Here is an 18,095-nt window from a genome sequence, read left to right on the forward strand (position 1 = left end):
TACATCTCCAGTCTAGTCAGGGAACGCCTTGGGGTCCTGCCGGAGGAGCTGGTGGAGGTGGCCGGGGAGAGGACGGTCTGGAGCTCCCTAGTTGGGATGCTGCCCCCGCGACCCGGACCCGGATAAGCGGAGGAAGACGACGACGACGATGTAGAGTTGACTGTCGTCTCTAATCTGAGTATTTCACCATCCATTTTCTATTGACGACTAATGCAGCAAATAGGGTTAAAAGACTATTTTCACATTAAGTGGCCCATCATACTTAAAAAATAAGTTAAAAAAAACAGTCTTTTAGAGATCTTTGTCTTTAAAAATCTAAAATCCCATTCACTGTTCATACTGTGTTTGGATAAATGAGATGTTAAGTTTCGAGAAAGGCCGGTCGTATTTTAGGAAACTTGCTGGAAGCATTAACTGAAAGTACAGTTTTGCTTCATGTGAGCTGTTTAGTATCAAAGTGCAGCCTCCCCCAAAAGGTTTGCTTCCTACAGCGAGTATTTATAGCCTTGAACACTTCTCCAAAAAAAGAAGGAAAAAGGAACATGATACATAATCTCATTCTCTTTGCATTGCACAGTAACAGACCGTAGTGCAGGGAAACATTTGATAATGGAACATGAGAATGAATACAAATCAAGCAAAAGTTGCAGAGGAGGAAAGCTGCTGCTGCAGGAGCTGCTGATTGTATCTGAAGTAAATACTGAATGACTAGGGAGGCGGTGTTTAAAACACACAGTGCCCCCAGTCAGCCTGCTCTTCATCAGTCCAAAAGGCAGAAATGAGAAATGCATCTGAGCGACGCTTTTAAAGGCAAAGTTCAGTAATTGGGAATGACAGACACACACAAAGCATCCATCACTCATGACCTTTCCATTTCTCCCGCTCTTTCTTCCCTTTCATTTCCGTCTTCTGTCTGCATTCAGGACAAGGAGAAGTGAAGCAGAGGAACAACAAAAAATGTTTTTTTAAACGTCTACATTTAATAAGATGTTCAAAGCTGTATTGTGATGCTATTAACCAGGAATCAGTTAAAACTCTCCAGTCCTTCATCTAAAATCATCATTTTTTCTTTTGCAACCCACTATAAAGTGACAATATGTAGTTTTTAACCATCAATCTCTGAAAATATCCATCGGTATGTTGTTGAAAAATATTGGAGGCTTCATAAAATACAACCATAAAAATTGGGTTTCAAATACATGGGAGCCGGTCTAAGTCTGGACGACGCCATATTAGATGCCATGCTTCCTTCTACGGGAGCCTGTAAGAAAAAAAACACATGTACTGATTTGTAACAAGTGGTTACAAATTGTGTTTTTCAATGTCAAGGCGCCTGGCTCTGCGAGGAGATGTCTTGCGAGGCCAGGCGCCTTGCTTACAAGGACACTGTCCTTCATTAGTCAAAGAAAACGGTTCAACGGAACAGACTTGAATCACGTGACCACGGCTTCCACGGCGGTCACGTAACGTCACGTGACACGGGAGATAACATTATATTTTATACGTATTAGTTTTAATATAAATATATAACGAGCTTTTTACGTTTTTAATTGTGTATTTATTTGCTTATTTAAAGATATAAGTTAGTTACTACCCACTAGCCACCAAAGCTGCAACTACAAAACAACTAACCAACCATAGATAACTTCTTTGGATCTAAAAAAACATTTCAAATTAGTTGACTTACTTTTAAACTTGAAATTTGCCCCCAAGTAGCTGCCGGCTTTTGATCCACCATCCATTTGAAAATACTGCGGTGTATTCTGGGAAATTTTTGACCAAGGCTAGGCTGCAAGACACCTCCCGTGTATCCTCGCTCAGCTAGCTTAACGGCTAACAAACAGAGAACACACGTCTCGGTAGAACATGAACATTGGAACATGTCTTGGCGGTTCCTGATGACATATCTCCTAGGCAACGAGGGCGGGGCCAAGGCATCAAGGCGAGGTTCCTTGGCATTGAGAAACACCAAAACCAAAGTTCTTACTCGAACACAAAAACACTTCTTGCTTGCAACGATTTAAGTACGTACTGCGCCTTATCGCCATCACTTCAAGTGTAACTTTTCACTTTTGTTTAGTTTTGTTTCTTTATATAGCACATTTAAAAACAGCATTACAACTGACCAAAGTGCTGAACAGGTAGGAATAGAAACGCAATACATTAAGGAAAAAATGCCATCAAGAAAAAACATAGGATAAAACAGATATGTTTTTCAATACAGAACTACAAGGAAAACAATGTATGGGAGATGGAAAGCCAGGTCGGAAATGGGGGCTTTTAGTGGGGCCTTAAAACGAGGGAGAGACTGGGCCTGAGACTTTTGAGCTCTAAAGCAAGTTATTGTTTTTTTATTTGACCTAAAATACCCCCAAAATGCACTGTAAGAAATAACAGGTTGACCTTACTGAACCAAATTTTGTCAACTGGTTCCACTAAACCTAGTTGGTCAAATGAAACATAACAACATATAACAATGTGTTTTACTCTTTACTTTTAAGCAACTAGGTTAAATGGAACCATTTGACATAACTTGGTTAAGTAAATTCAACATTTTATTTTTTGAGTGTGATGTTTCAGCTTTTTTCTCCTTTTGATCTCTTTTTTGTTTCGACTGTGATAAACTGACCAGTTCACATCTTAAAAAAGGAAGGGGAAAAAAAGACCTACCCTTCCTTTGTCCTACACACAGACTCGCAGACACGCACATTTCACATCTGGGCTTGTGTTTAATTTTACGTCAAAGTGCGGACAGGAAGCACCTGTCTAGATGAAATCCCATAAGTAAGTGAAACAGAGACAAAGTGCAAGAAGGGGGGGAAGTACACGTTAACTAAATAAAAGGAAAAGATGAATCCATCTGTTGTGGAAATGCGTGTCACAGTATGAGTCGCATTAAAAGCAGCGTTAACCAACTGAGCAAAATCCTAATTGGTTTGGAAAGGTGAAGTCAGGAGAAATTAACACAGATTTCATCCCTCCTGAAACTGATTGTAGGATTGGGAGGCTGAATGCAGCTCATTCTTTATTTTTCTGAAAGACATGGGGGGAGCTGCTCAATACTGATCTGCAATTACAGAGTTGAACTTCCAGATGTGAGATTATTCTTCCCCCTCACATTAGGAGATTAAAAGATCAGTGTCTGGACAGAATCACACACCTGTCACAAAGCAGGCCGAGTGACCTTCTTAAATTAACCCGTCAATTAATGACAGGATGTTGTTGTCTTAACCATGAGGAATTACTCGACATAATTCAAAAAGTAAAATTACAATTAGGATGTTTGCATTTAGAGCTCTCATTCACTGGTTTGTTTTCCAATACATTAGCTGTCTAAATGAATGCCCTGTGAGTCGTCGTCCGTGGAAAAATAAACTCTGGTGCTCCTGTTTCAGGAAGTAGAAGTAGCCAGAGGAGTAGGGGCGGAAAACGGCAGGATTTAGAGTCTTAGTCCTTAATATTCACATTTGGAAATCTCTCCTCTGATTGGCTAACAGAACCGTGACTTGTTCACCACCTTTGTTTGCTCTTCAACAGATTTATTTTAATCTCTACATATAACACAAGCCTAAAAAGGTTTTGCCCTTTTGTAGAGTTGCTAACGCTAATGGTTAGCTTCTACAAGCTGAGACATGCTCTACTCTCTCCTGGTTTCAAAAATCAACAAAGCTGTTAACTAGTCAAGATGGGTGAGTCCATGACTGCAAATGACGTAGTCTTTTTTCTGACCAGAGCGTATCCCCGTCTATTTTCTTTCAGCGGCTAATGCAGGAAATAGGGGTAGAAGACTATTTTCACATTCAGCCTGCGAGTTAAACTCAGAGGGGGCAATTGCATCAGGTCTCAGTGCTTTTTAAATACAATCAGACGAGCAGAATATCGATGGGGAGGTTGTCAAAAAACTGGGATTCTTGGACGTCGGAGCAAAAAAAAATTTTTTTTCTTGAGATTTGGCAAAAGTGGAAACCTTTAAAAAGCTACCTCAAGCCTACAAAAGATGCAACTCTACATCTGTTGAAGACTTTGATGATGTTGGTCTTTAAAAGTTAAAGCTACATCCGGAAAAGATGAAAAAAATGACATTTTCTCAATCACACACACAAAGTCCACGCCATTCACAAGGTGACATTTCCACAGTAAACATGCTCCAACAATTTTTGTGCTGTGCTTTTATCTGTATTTATTTACTTGGGTTTTAATTGAATTTTCCAATTCAACTTTTTTGTAATAAGTTTAGCTTTTTCTGCCCATTTCCCTTGATATAAACATATAAAAAACATAAAAAAATCTGAACAATAGTGCTTGTTTGCTCTCAAGACAGTAAAACCAACCTGACTGTGAAAGAATATGTATCCCAATAGTCTTTCTCATCCAGTGTTGATTAATAAATCATATATATATATATATATATATATATATATATTGACTTTACATGGAAAACTTCTTATATATTTCTTTCAAAAATACATATATTTTTGACATTATTTCCATAACTTTCTTTTAATTGCATATTTTAGTCAAATACTGTTAATACAATTTATTTTATGGTGTTTTTCGTTATTTTCCTTTAATACTAAATTTGTTTTTACTTTTTCACTTTTAAATGCATTTTTTTTCAGGTTTTATGTTTGCTCAGTAATATTTGTTCATTAGCATAATGAACAAATCGATTAAATTAGTTTACCACTTCATGGGATGCCTATCAACATTTAACTCAAGTAATTTGATAAAGATCAACTACTCATTTCTTCTGTGATGTTTTCTGCAGCGATGCCAGGACACATCTGTTAATTTACGTGTTTCATCAGCCGACTGCAGCTTTGGGAAACATCTAATCGCAGGTGAAGATGTCGGCTCTGGGCCATGGATAACCCTGTTCCACTTCAATGGTCACCTGCCCACCGTGAAGCCGAAGTATGTCCAAGTGTGTTACTATTAACACACACACACAACAGGTGACATCGGACAGCTGCTACACTGGTATAGCACTTTTTAAAGAACAATAAAAGCTCACCATCATCAACATTTTCAGTGTTCATGACACTTTATTTCATTAATGGAACATTGTTTGCATCGGGGGAAAAATAGGCATATAATTAAAATATTAAATATATTGAAATCTTATCTGGCATAAGCAATAATAATAATAAAAATAATAGATGATAGTATTGAGTCTTTAAAAAAGTAGTTAAAGATGTTAAATATAATATAATATCATAAAATATGATATTAAACAATTTTGGTTTTACTTGCCAATTCAGAAATTCTAACTGGAAAAGACAAATTCCCTGCATAATTTAGACCTGTTATTGTTTGTTACTAATCAAACAGCTTTGATTTGAAGAAACATTGAGCAGCTCAGGACAGAATGACATGCTAACAGCTAGTTACATTTGAGGAATAAAAACAATAACCTTTAAAACTTTCATTCACTCGTTACTTCAATTAATCTGCTGTGGTCTTTAGCGTAAATTAACACCTTGAGAGTCATTCACTGTAGAAAAAAGCTCAGGCGCTCCTGTTTCAAGATGTAGAAGTTAGTCGGGGGGGGGGGGGGGGGGTGCAGGATTTGGAGTCCTACTCATTATTATTCATCATATTTGGACACCTCGCCTCTCATTGGCTGACAGTAATGCAGCTCTTCTACTGCCTCCGCTCACTTTGCAACGTTCATGTTTCACTTCCACAAATAACACAAGCCTGAGTGAGTTCTGCCATGTTGCGGCTAATGCAGCTAATGCTAACAGTTAGCCTCTACTAGCCGAGATGTGCTCTACTCTCTCCTGGGTGCAAAAAAATGAGTCAAGATGGAAGAGTCCATGAATGCAAATTTGCCGTGTGATGTAGACCTGGCTGTGTGGCTTTGTCTGACTCGAGCGTTTTCCCGTTTAACTTCTGTCAGCGGCTAATGCAGGAAATTGGGGTAGAAGTCTGTTTTCGTGTTCACCCTGCATGTAAAACCCAGGGGTGACCCATTTGAACCTGAATTTCAAAAATAACAAAACAGTTTCTCAGTTTGCCTTCTCTTTAAATGACTCCTTTAAAGTATATTTAAATAGATTATGCCACTACTTTAAATAAAACACAACACATTTGTGTCTGTTGAGACAAAAAAAAACATTGTAAGGAAAGCATTTTGTGAATTCAGCTGATTTAAGGTGGATGTTTATCTTATCAATTGTTTTTTTTTTTGCACTCATTTAAAAAGATGGAGTTTCAGTTCAATTAAGTGAGAGAAAAAATAAAGAATATAGAAATGTTTTCATAAGGTATGAACCCATTTTGGCAGATGGCATTAATGTAACCCAAAGAGTTGAACGAACAGCGGCAGCATGAGCCCGTTCCTTCTTTCTTCATTCCCCCCTTTTTTCCTTCCTTCTGTTCATTTTCCTTCAAGGTCAATCGTCAGGATGAAGCTGCATGTCACTGCTGCTTTGTCTATTCAGATAAAATTGCTGCATTCATTGTACATCAGATAAACCTCAAAAAGGGAAGAAAGGAGGGCAGAATCAGGGAGTGAGGGGGATGAAAGAGAAGAGAGAGAGAGAGGGGGGAGGAAGAATAAAAACAACAGCCCTAGCAAGGCATCCTCCTGCCTGGTCTGTTTTTATCTGCCCATGACAAATTCAAGGGAGTCTCTCCTTCTCTCTTTTCTCCACATTTTCTCCTCACCTTATCTACTGTCTCAGCACTGCATCACTTGCCATTTTAGAATAATGTCCTCCCATGTCTATAATGACATTGCCTTTGTGCCTCAGATTACCTTGGGGTTTTCAGCCCCCCCCCCCCCCCCCCCCATCCTTGCTACCCCAACACACACTGATGAAAGAGAAAAAAGATGCATTTGCACACACGCGGATACACAAACACGCAAGTGTCAAAGAAGATCTATCTGAGAACCTTGAAAGAGACTATTTGAATCAACGTGCATTATTATCCAGTCCTTTTCCAACAGAAACAAAATAAAACCAGTGCTTTAACAGTCACAAGTATGTAAAAACCTTTCTTTTTTTTGAGTAACGTGTTTTTGCCATGTTTTTACTCTAAATGTCAGGTTTGGAGCTTGGTGATAAAAACATTAGCCGTTTCAAGGAAAACACGTTCAGTCAGACCCTAAATATGACGGCTTTCAGCTGACCAGCCACTGCTTATGTCTTATCTTTTGAATTTGGTAATATCTTGACTTGGCATCATGGGCGTACAATACTTCATATGTAGCATGATAAAACTAAGCAGCTTTGAGTCCAGACTATCTAGTATTAAGTTTCTGGCAGATAAGTCGACACAATTTGTACGACAAAGAAAAGAAAAAAGTTACATTCCCTGTATCAGCAACTCATATTTTACAGAGGATGTTCTTCCTGCCCATTTTCTCCAATGAAGAAATAATTTCCCTTCAGGTATCATTAGACATGAAGCAAGTCTCCAGCTTGTATTATTTCTGGGCTCTGATGAGCTCCTTAAACTGTGACAGGCCCTTCTCTCCCCTGCCTGGCCGTGCCTCTTAATGAGATGGTAATCAGCCAGTCATCAGCGGAGGGACCGTGCAGGAAACATAATGAGAACATTAGGCTGCATACTGAAAGTACCCCCTGCCAGGTGGAGGATCAATGGTCTGGCCTGATGAAAGGTGGATGATGCAGCTGATGGCTGGAGAGAGGGAGGGTGGGAGAAAGAGAGACGGGGAGGCAGAGTGTTGTTGTGTTGACTGAACAATTATCTCCTGTACCCAGTCCTTTTAACTTACACGAGTCCCTCTGGAAATGTGCTAGCGCTGCTACGTTTTGCTGCCATTTTGCCATTTTGAGTTCTTCCTAAATCCTCTGAATGTGGTTAAATGAGAACTAGTATGCATCCTAAAAATTGGGAAATTTAAACATTCTAATCTAGAGCCCACTTATCAGACAAGTGTGACAGCAGCGCTAGCAGAAACCCCATCGACTATCAAGAGCAATCCATGGATACTCTCACTTTGTGACGTGTTATTTTTTCTTCATCATTAAATCCGCACTGGTCTTGCAAAAAAGTTGAAATGAGCCTAACATTTAATGCACAATCTTGGTTAGGGTTAGGGTTTAAGTGCCTCCTCCTTAGTGCTAATTCCTTTAAAGAGCAAGTCACCCCCTACCAGAGTCTAACTCCACTCCCACTTCATGTTTGAAAAATGCAACAAATGCTGTTGCCTGGCAGACCGAGAGAGCAGAGCCGCTAACAAATACACACACACAGGCTCAAAACAGCATTGTGACATCACAATGTACCAGTTTACATCATAGCATACCTCTTAGCCAATAGCGGTGGCAGATTTAAATTCAAATGCAGTGCAGAGTTTTTACCTGACAACGGCACAACACTGACAGTTTTAGGCAGAATATTTAAATTTTAACTAAAATGCACTGAAGTGCCAAATTATTGACTACATGTGTCTGCAGCACGATTAGACACTCGTTTATTTAGTTCATCAGCAAAAAAAATGTTGTTTTGGGGGTGACTTGCTCTTTAACCAGATAAAGAGGAAATAAAGTGTTGTTGTTCTAGCCTGGTAAGCCATCCTCCATATGCAACAGTAAAGTCAGGCAACAAAGCACAGAGCCAAGTCATAGGGGTGGAACCTATGGTTGTCTTTTAAACCGTCTCTGCATGCAAATGGTTAGCGCTAGGACCAATCAGGGAAATAAGCAACGTGACGTAATCATCGCTTCACAAATCAGTCAAAAGGTCCGTCCGTCACACATCGTTCTTTCTCGAAATAAATAACTCAAGTACCTCTATCTGCTCATGTTTCAAAGAAAAGCACGTCAAAACGGAACCAAAGTTTATGCCAAAGCTGCTCTAAATAAGCACTTTTGCTCCACTGCCACCATTTTTTATAGATTCCTACTAAATAGTTGCTTAGCCCGCCCAACGTCTCTCTACAAGCATACGGTGCATTTCTACCCTTGGAATGGTAAATATACGAGAACTTCCCGGCATGCGCGTCTCCACTTGACCGGGCTGGCCAAACGGCCGTTTCAGGAAGTAGGAATGGTTAACTCACCCTGATTGGTTGTAACTCAGTAGGAAATGCATTAGTACAATTAGAATAGTTGCTTATGAAGGATAACAGAATGAAACTTTTGCTATTAATGTTACTTGTGACCATTTGTGGCGCTGATCGGTGACATCACTCACTGCCGAAGCAGTCGCGATGTGCTGAAGTCTGTGCAAAGTCCTGAAAAGGTTGAATTTGAGAGGACCAGGACATTGCATTTCCCGGTCAACTTCCTCCACCCAGAATTTACCCTGAAGTTTTGACAATGGAAACACGAGTATCGAGTGCCGTGATTGGCCTGGCCTTCCCGGATCAGATGGGAAATCTGGCAAGGCCTTTGAAGATCAAACATGGTTTCACATTTGGATTGCCTTGCTCCATGAGTTGTGCTTCCATCATCTTGCTTGGCTACATCTCACATCCAGAGCTCAACAGGATGAGCGCTCGTTTGTCCTAGAAGCACACCAGTGATGCTGCGATATTGGGCCAAGACAATCCAACGTGTTGAATATCCCAAATGTAGGATCGGAGCACTCTTAACACACCACACATAGTAGGACTATCTGATGAGAATGTGCTTAGGCAATCAGGAACATCGAAAGCTTGTTGGACGAATAGTATTGGGTCAACAATCTGCAAACTATCTTACTTTATGAATCGAGCCTAATCAGAATAGCATTTTTATAATTTATTGCACTTTATTATCGCACACATAGAGGCAGGCACTAGTCGAGATTCAATCCTGTGATTTTCCAGGTGTTTGTTGACGCCCTAACCATTGTTCCACTACCGTATCTGATAAGAAATCAAGACTTGAGACTTTGTGTCATGCAATAAAAATATCCAAAGCTTTAATTTCATGAGTGAAAATGAAAAAGATACAAATAAAATTATAATAACTCAATAAAAAAGTCTTGTGTTAGTTGTGAATAAAATGCGTTCTGGTCAGGCATGTGTAAAGCACCAAAAGCGAACTCACCATTCTGCTTCCGCTGAGGCAGTTCAGATGTGGAGGGTGAACTCTTCCACTCAAACTTCCCTTCTCCATTTCCCGTATAAACCATTTGGTAAACCTTTATGGATTTCACATATGTATGTTCTTATTTATGTTCACTCTGTCTTGTATCATCTCTACAAAACGCAGGCGCAGCTCGAATCCGGCCATAAAACTGAATGAAAGTCACATTAATTCACGGTTCTGATCATAAATGCTGTGCTACATACTGCTGCTTTAAATCACAGACAAATCCGACCCACACCCCCTGCTCTCGCACACCTTCCACGGTGATTTGCTCTCAATTTGTAATAAAAAGACAGACAGAGGAAGCGCTGCCAAAGCTTCACTTGTGTTTAATTTTTTTCCCCACCTTTATTCTCGTTTCATTGACTGACTTTGTATCCAGTATACACCACACGAGTCCACTGACCAGAACTGAGAAAGGGAGCAGAAGAATGAAAGACCTCTGAAAATCTATCAGATTGCTCTTGTTAATACCAGAAATGGGGGTGGGGGGTGGGGGGGTGGGGGGGGGTGGGGGGGTGTGTGTCATAAAATTACTGAAGAATAAAAGCCGTACATTTCACATGACATCACCTTCTTGTAAGGATGTGAGCTTCAGCAGCTTCACAAACGGGACAAAATGTTTTCTCATCAACTTCAGTGCTGATGTTATCTGACTAGACACGAAATGGCAGAACAAAGGAGTTGGATCAGCCTACTCCCTGTTGAGTAGGATTTTACACAAAAGTAATAAAAATATTACACAATAGCAGTCCAACTTTACTGGTACATGGATCAGAAACTGTCAGACTCTAAGATATTTTGCATCACAAAGCTATTTAAAAAAAAAACCTTCTCAGATTAGCTTCTGATAGAAAATACACGTTGAATCTACATGAACCTGTCGCTTGGACTGACCCATCTTGGCTCACGATTGGGAAGGCTGTTGTTGTTTTTAGTGTCCAGGAAACAGCATTGACCATCTTGGCTAGTAGAAGCCAACAGTTAGCATTAGCAGCTTCGCCACACAGCAGAAGCTCCTCCAGGCTTGTGTTACCTTGTTATTTGTGGAGATAAAACATCCATGTTGCAGAAAAATCAGTTAGTGGTAGATTCATGTTGCTGTTATCCAATCTAAGGCAAGATATCCAAATTTCAGCAAATAAGACTCCAAATCCTGCCGCCCGCTGCCACTCTCAGACTTGTCGGTGTTGATCCAGGCGCTTTTGGGCTTCCCCCATCCCTCTGAGTATGACTTGCAAGGCATTCCTACCAGAGACCACTGCAAAAGCATTGACTAAATGAGTGATACATGACCCGCTCTAGTAAAGCACCTTTCAGAGTCAGAGGACTCCAAAGCGCTTTACACTACAGTGTATCATTCACCCATTCACATGCATACAATGATGGTGATAAGCTACAATGTAGCCACAGCTGCCCTGGAGCACACGGACAGAGGCGAGGCTGCCAAGCGCAGGTGCCATCAGTCCCTCTGACCACCACCAGCTAAACGAGTCAAGATTAAACAACTTTAAGTAAATAAACTCTTGGATTATTACAACATGATCTAGCACAAAAAACCTTCCATAGCCTGTTGCTAATTATTAATTAGTGAGGGTGAATTTTGGCTTATTTGGTTAATGTTTATTTTTGCCAGAATTTGGGGTTTCGGGGTTACTGTTCTGCTGCCTGAAAAGCCATCAGACATACAACCTAAGCCTTGAACCTTAAGCTTGGTTCCCATGGCAGTATTTTTCAAATGTTCGACAATTTTCAAAGCATAAGAAACCACATGGTGATTAAAAAGCCACAGATATACCGGTTTTGGTCCTACGATGTGTGATGTGCAGCAAGTTGGCAAGCACTAAACATGAACCACTGTCACTCACGGACAGATAATATGTGACTTTGAAGTAAACAAACATGTTTGTCCCTGGAAGTCAGATCAAGACAATCCAACATGTTTGAAAGCCCAGATTTATGACCAGAGCGCTAGAAACGCACCACACAAGGTAGGATAATCTGTTCAGATTATCTTTAGAGCAGCTGCGGTAATCGTGTGCATTCTTAGGGTTGTCGGATTGGATGGAGCTGGTCAAAAATTGGCATGATTATGATTATGATAAATGACCCGCACTTGTATAGCGCCTCTCAGAGTAAGGACTCCAAAGCGCTTTACACAACAGTGTATCATTCATCCATTCACACACATTCACACACTGGTGGTGATGAGCTACAATGTAGCCACAGCTGCCCTGGGGCGGACTGACAGAGGCGAGGCTGCCAAGCACAGGCGCCACCAGTCCCTCCGACCACCACCAGCAGGCAGGGTGGGTTAAGTGTCTTGCCCAAGGACACAACAGCAGAATTCTCTGTCCGGAGCCGGGATCGAACCTGCAACCTTCCGATTACTGGACAACCCGCAGCTTGTCCTGCTATGTGATCCGGGACTTAGTGTATAATGAAACCTTTTGCTGAAATGTGCCTCATTGCTGGTCGACGCATGCAGTATATGTGGTTTTGAGGTGTCCATCGCAGTGTTTGGTTTCACAAAATATCGTTTCCCAGGGGTTATGTGATCTGGTCAGTTGCAACTTTTTCTCGGTAACCAGTTCAAATGAGCCATACTTGTTCAACGTTTCTTCAAATGAACTGTTTGACCTTTTGTTGTGTGAGCTGTAACATTTACTTTGTATCTCTTGAGTTTTCCTTTTGCAAGTTCTTTGATTATTGCATGAAACAACCTCGAGGTGAATTTGCCAAAACTGCTTCTGGGATGATTGGCAGCTGTCTTGAAAGTTTCACACATGTGATTAAATCTTTCTCACTGTAGATTGATGGTCTTAAAAAGGCCCAAAAGTGGCCGTCTAACCCATTTCATATTGATGGATAACAGCGGTTGCTTGTGCAGGATTAGTTTATTGAATGCATGAAGTTTCGTACGCTAACTTTAAATCCTGTTGAGGACCTGGACTCTGCCTGAGACAGATTTTAATGGATTTTCCTTTTTTACATCTAAGATTTGAGAACTATAAAGTTAACACGAGTCTCACTGTGACCCTAGAGGTGAACTCACAAGGCACCAGCTTACACAGCAGGGAAGATAAATAGCTGCTCATCACCTCACAAACCGCCTGAGCCGCAGCACCTTTTTCCAGTTAAATACTAGCACTTAAAACATCCCATCTTATGCACGCCATTAGCGCTGCCCACTAATTTACACTGAGGCACTCCGAGAGGATCACAACTATTATGTTTGCATAACTGTCAGTCACTCGCTATGGGACTAAGTCAAATCAGTCCTGTATGCTTGACACAAATGATACAGCGCTGGAGCATGCTCCAGGGGGTACTAATGGCTGGTCTGAGTAGTTCTCAGCCACAGTGTTACAGAAAACACATCATTTCTAACCTGCTCCACTGCAAACCCATGCTACGCAACACACACACACACACACGCACACGCACACGCACACACACACACACACACACACACACACACACACACACACACACACATGTATGCAAAAGGAAGAGACGTTGGCTTGCAATGGTGGACTATGGCTGCCTATGATGTATGATCTATGATGCATCTCCAATCAACAGTGACTCTCCACATGGGGGACAGAGGAGGGGGTATGTGTTTAGTGGCTTTTAAATATAAATCATTGGTGTTCCTACCAATATATGCACCCCATGAACCAAAAGCAATTATTCCTCCCTGCATGTCTCACTCTGTCATGTAAGGAGCTCTAAAGGACAGAGGTCCATCAATAATCGGCAGCGCCAATTAGAGACCTTACGTTTTACTCCTGAGCTCAGAGCATTTACATAAACAAACAAAAACGTTGCATCTATAACACAGGAAGACATCATTAACAAAGTATGAAACAAAGCATAATTTCATTTTTCTCCTTTTGTCAGAGAAATGTGACACATCATCCGAAGCTGTATTGCGTTGCCCGGGGTGAGGGCCCTGCTCAGTAGATGGACCGCTGTAATTTCTCATCTATCAAATTATAGTTTATTGTTCGGCACAGTAACCCCCGGCTACACACAACCCTGTGCACTGACAGTTATGAAACATTATATTTCCACTGTCAGTGTCCAGGCCCAAGAAAAAGCTTAAGACGCAAATAAATAAATAAATAAAAATAGGAGGAAAACACAAAGAAATAAAAACTCCAAAGTTCTATGAACACACATCATGTCAACAGCTATCTTAAACAGAAGTTTGATCAAAGCTCTGCAAGACACTGTTGCTATTTCTGGGGGTTCTAACAACATTAGGTTACTCAAATTGCCATCAGCCCCTACTATATAGGCTTGTTTATCATTGCCATGGTAATGATTTTTCTGCTAAATGAAATTTGTTGGCAGGAAATTGTGTTTAATGCTGGTCTAATGAGTCTGCTGTAAATTAGCTGGCATGCCAGTGTGGATGACTAAAAGGCCTTTAAGTAACCTTTGGTCTCTATTGAGGGTAATTTGATAGTGCCACTGATGATTCACTTAGCCTAGCTAAAAGCTATAGGCTTACGTCTGAAGGAGGACACGCGAAACTACGATCGCTCTTAAACTAGAGGAGAACGTGAGTTTAATCAAATTGTCTTGTCACTGAATGACTTTAAGACGATGAACGTGAACTCCTCGCTGGAGTCAAACCATTCTGACATTGTTGTCACCAAGGTCAACGTCCAGCCGAACGGTGAGTCTTGACTCAAGTGTTTGCAGAGTATCACACACAGGTGATCTGTTCTCTATCTTGTCAGCTGAAGCAGAAGTTGCTGCACTTTTTCCTTTTTCTGGAGAAATAAGAAGTCAGTACCATGCCCGACTGAATGGACTTCGTGGAACGATGGAACACTTGTAAAGGAGGAGCAACATGGTGTCAATCCATGTAACTTAAAGGTGTTGAAAAGTAGTTTTTGTAGGGATGAACGATATCTTGGCATCAACATCAGTATCAGCCAATGTTAGTCATCTTTTTACCACTTTCCACTTTACCACTTTTATCTTTTTTACCATCTTTCCACCGCTACTGGAGATCCTTCCTGCCAACAGCCATTGTAATATACAATAACTCTTTGACGACTTGATTATTATTATTATTCTGAGCTACTACAGCAATCATTTTCCCTCTGGGATTAATAAAGTATTTTTGAATTTGAATTGAATTGAATTAACATATCGGTTATCGCCATAACAACGATATTCATATTGGATATCGGTATCCACCCCAAATTTAATGCAGTGCACTGATTCCAGGAACTAAAAGCGACCATCATAGCTGAGCTTCTGACAACAGAAGTCGTATTTCCTGATATTGGGACATCTCGTGCCGGATTGGATAACAGCAACACAACTCTTCCACTGACTTGCAACACTGATGTTTAATCTCCACAAATAACATAAGCCTGGAGGAGCTTCTGCTGTGTGGTGGAGTTGCTAAGGATAAATGTTAGCTTCTAAAGCTGAGACGTTCTCTGTTGATTCCTGGACGCTAAACCAACCACAGCTTTCCCCGTTGTGAGTCAAGATGGGTGAGTGCATGAGTGACAGCGTGACGTAGATCAGAAACTAATGCAGGACGCAGGCGTAGGAGACTATTTCAATGTTCAGCCTGCATGAAAAACTCAGAGTGATCGATTGTAATCAGAAATAGTAATTAGAAACTGGATTTTCAGTGTTTCACACCTTTAAAACGACTAAATTGGGGCAAAAGGTTCAGACAAAATGCTGCCACCAATACTTAATCAGGCTTTGTGCACATTCTTCAGGTAATTTAGATGCCAGAGAACTGAAACACGTCCTACGGCACAGATTGCCTATAAAAAAAAAAGTAAACCAAAATGCAAACTTTTTTTTCCAGTAATAGACAAAGATGTTGGAACTATAAAGAAAAAGAAAACCACAAAAAGTTTGGAAATGTGGCACAGATAAAACACACACACACTTAGGTATGTATATTTTCTCAGTTTTTAAAATATAAAAAAAATTCAAGTTATCAAATAATCAAACAGTTTAAGATTCCAACTATTCTTTGCTAATTCTGTATATTTTCTTATTTTACATCCTGATCAGCACCGAAGATCAACCATTTAGTAAAAAACAACATTTTAAACAAGGTGTATTAATTAATACAATGAAGTTGATTGGATGTTTAGAAAGGGGAGAAAAATCGGACCATCATCCTATATTATAACAGGTCTATCTGTATTAAATCCAAAGCAAAAGCGATTGAAACATTTAATTCAAATGAATATCGTCTCATATGCAGAAGAATTGAAGACAAAACCACATAAAACAAAATTAATCTTCAAAAGTCATCTTAAAAGCAACAGATGTGTGTTTGGGTCCAGCCACATGGTGTGTGTGTTCTTGGCTTTATGCCATTAACATATTAGCATGCCACTTGACTGCAGCAGAGATGGAGATGCCTGAAACATCTGCATTTGCAAAGGTGTGTGTGTGTGTGTGTGTGGGTGGGGGTGGGGGGGTGGGGGTGCTTGCACCGAACTCGTGACCCAGCAGTTCTATGGAGGCGAGCATTTGACGAGGAGGTTACCATGCTTCGTCAAGGGCAAGGCAGTTGCACCCCCTGGCATATTCCCTTGAGATCTGAAAAGGTGTGTGTGTGTGTGTGTGTGTGTGTGTGTGTGTGTGTGTGTGTGTGTGTGTGTGTGTGTGTGTGTGTGTGTGTGTGTGTGCGTGCGTTTTCGTGGTATGACGTTCCTGCTTATTGCCGGTGGTCCCTCAGTCTGTGTTTAGTGCCACCTCCTACTGCGTCCCCGTCTAACCTCTCATGTCCCCGCCCCTTTAACAACACTTCGCCCACCCATGTTGCCCCTCCTCCTCTGGCAGCACGTGCCCCCACTTAGTGCCAACATGCCCTCATCTCCCATCTTGCTTCCTCTCCCCTCCCTTTTGCTGTTTTTCCCACGCCTGCCTCTTTCTGTCATCACGCAGTAGGAGTGGTATCTTCACACATGCCCCTTTTTAGTGCCAACAAGCTCCCCTGTGGCTCAATCCCCCCACCTCAATGTATCCTCATGTCGTCTACCCCCCCTTCCATCATGTTTTACCTCCCTCATATCTCCCGCCTCCCTTCCTTCCCCATTTTCTCACACTGTGCATCTCATTGCTATGTAAGTGGGGATGCCAGACTGTTTTGCATAACCCTGTTTAGTCCTTTGTGGCAGGCGGGGCGGCATGCGAATATGCAAAACGGTGATGGGGAGGTATTTTGTAGAGTGATGAGGAGAAGGCGGCATTGCAAATGATGCCGCCCTGTGTCTAAGTGCTTGTGCAGTGTTTTCCAACATTTTCCAGCTCATCCGGTTGATGGTTGGTGCAGGAGCGGGCACCATCACAACAGAAGCCAAGGTGAGCAACGTGGCGATGGAATACCAACTCCAAGCAGACATGAATCCAACGCGGAGGAACACGCTCGTCTTCCTCGGCCTTTATTCCACTTAAGGGACATTGACGGGAAAGGTTGTTCTGTTTTTAATTTCAGCTTGCATCGTTACCGGCATCCTTCGCGTCATTACCGTAGATCCACATGACTCTGCAAGTATCATCAGCAAAATAAGACGAAGGCAACGGACGGGGAAGTTCTTTTCGCTTACCCCTCCTCTTCAGCCATGCTCTTCTTTCCCCCACTCATCTGTGGCTGAGAACGGATGGTTCTTCATAATTGGCCGTTGTCATCATGCAGATGACACACAGTCAGCGCTCTGAATATCATTAGCGCCTTTGCATACCTCCGCTCTTTTTTTCCTCCCCTCCTTTTCATCTTGTTCCTTCGTTCCTCCGCTCATTTCGCCATTCGATATTCCGAGAGGTAATTATGATCCACGGAGCAGCCTATCAATATGCAAAGAAAGCCGTAATAAGGGAATAAAGGTGCACGTCTGATTGTCGGCTTCTCTTTTGACATCTCCAGCGCGTAAAATATGGAAGCATCCCCGAGCATGTGAGGAAGAGCGAGAGTCGCTTATGGTGAATGTATTTGAATCTTCTTTGCAGTGAAATCCAACACGTTTCTCTGTTGTCGAGAGG

Source organism: Nothobranchius furzeri, chromosome 7, assembly GCF_043380555.1.
Source record: "Nothobranchius furzeri strain GRZ-AD chromosome 7, NfurGRZ-RIMD1, whole genome shotgun sequence".
Taxonomy (NCBI): Eukaryota; Metazoa; Chordata; class Actinopteri; order Cyprinodontiformes; family Nothobranchiidae; genus Nothobranchius; species Nothobranchius furzeri.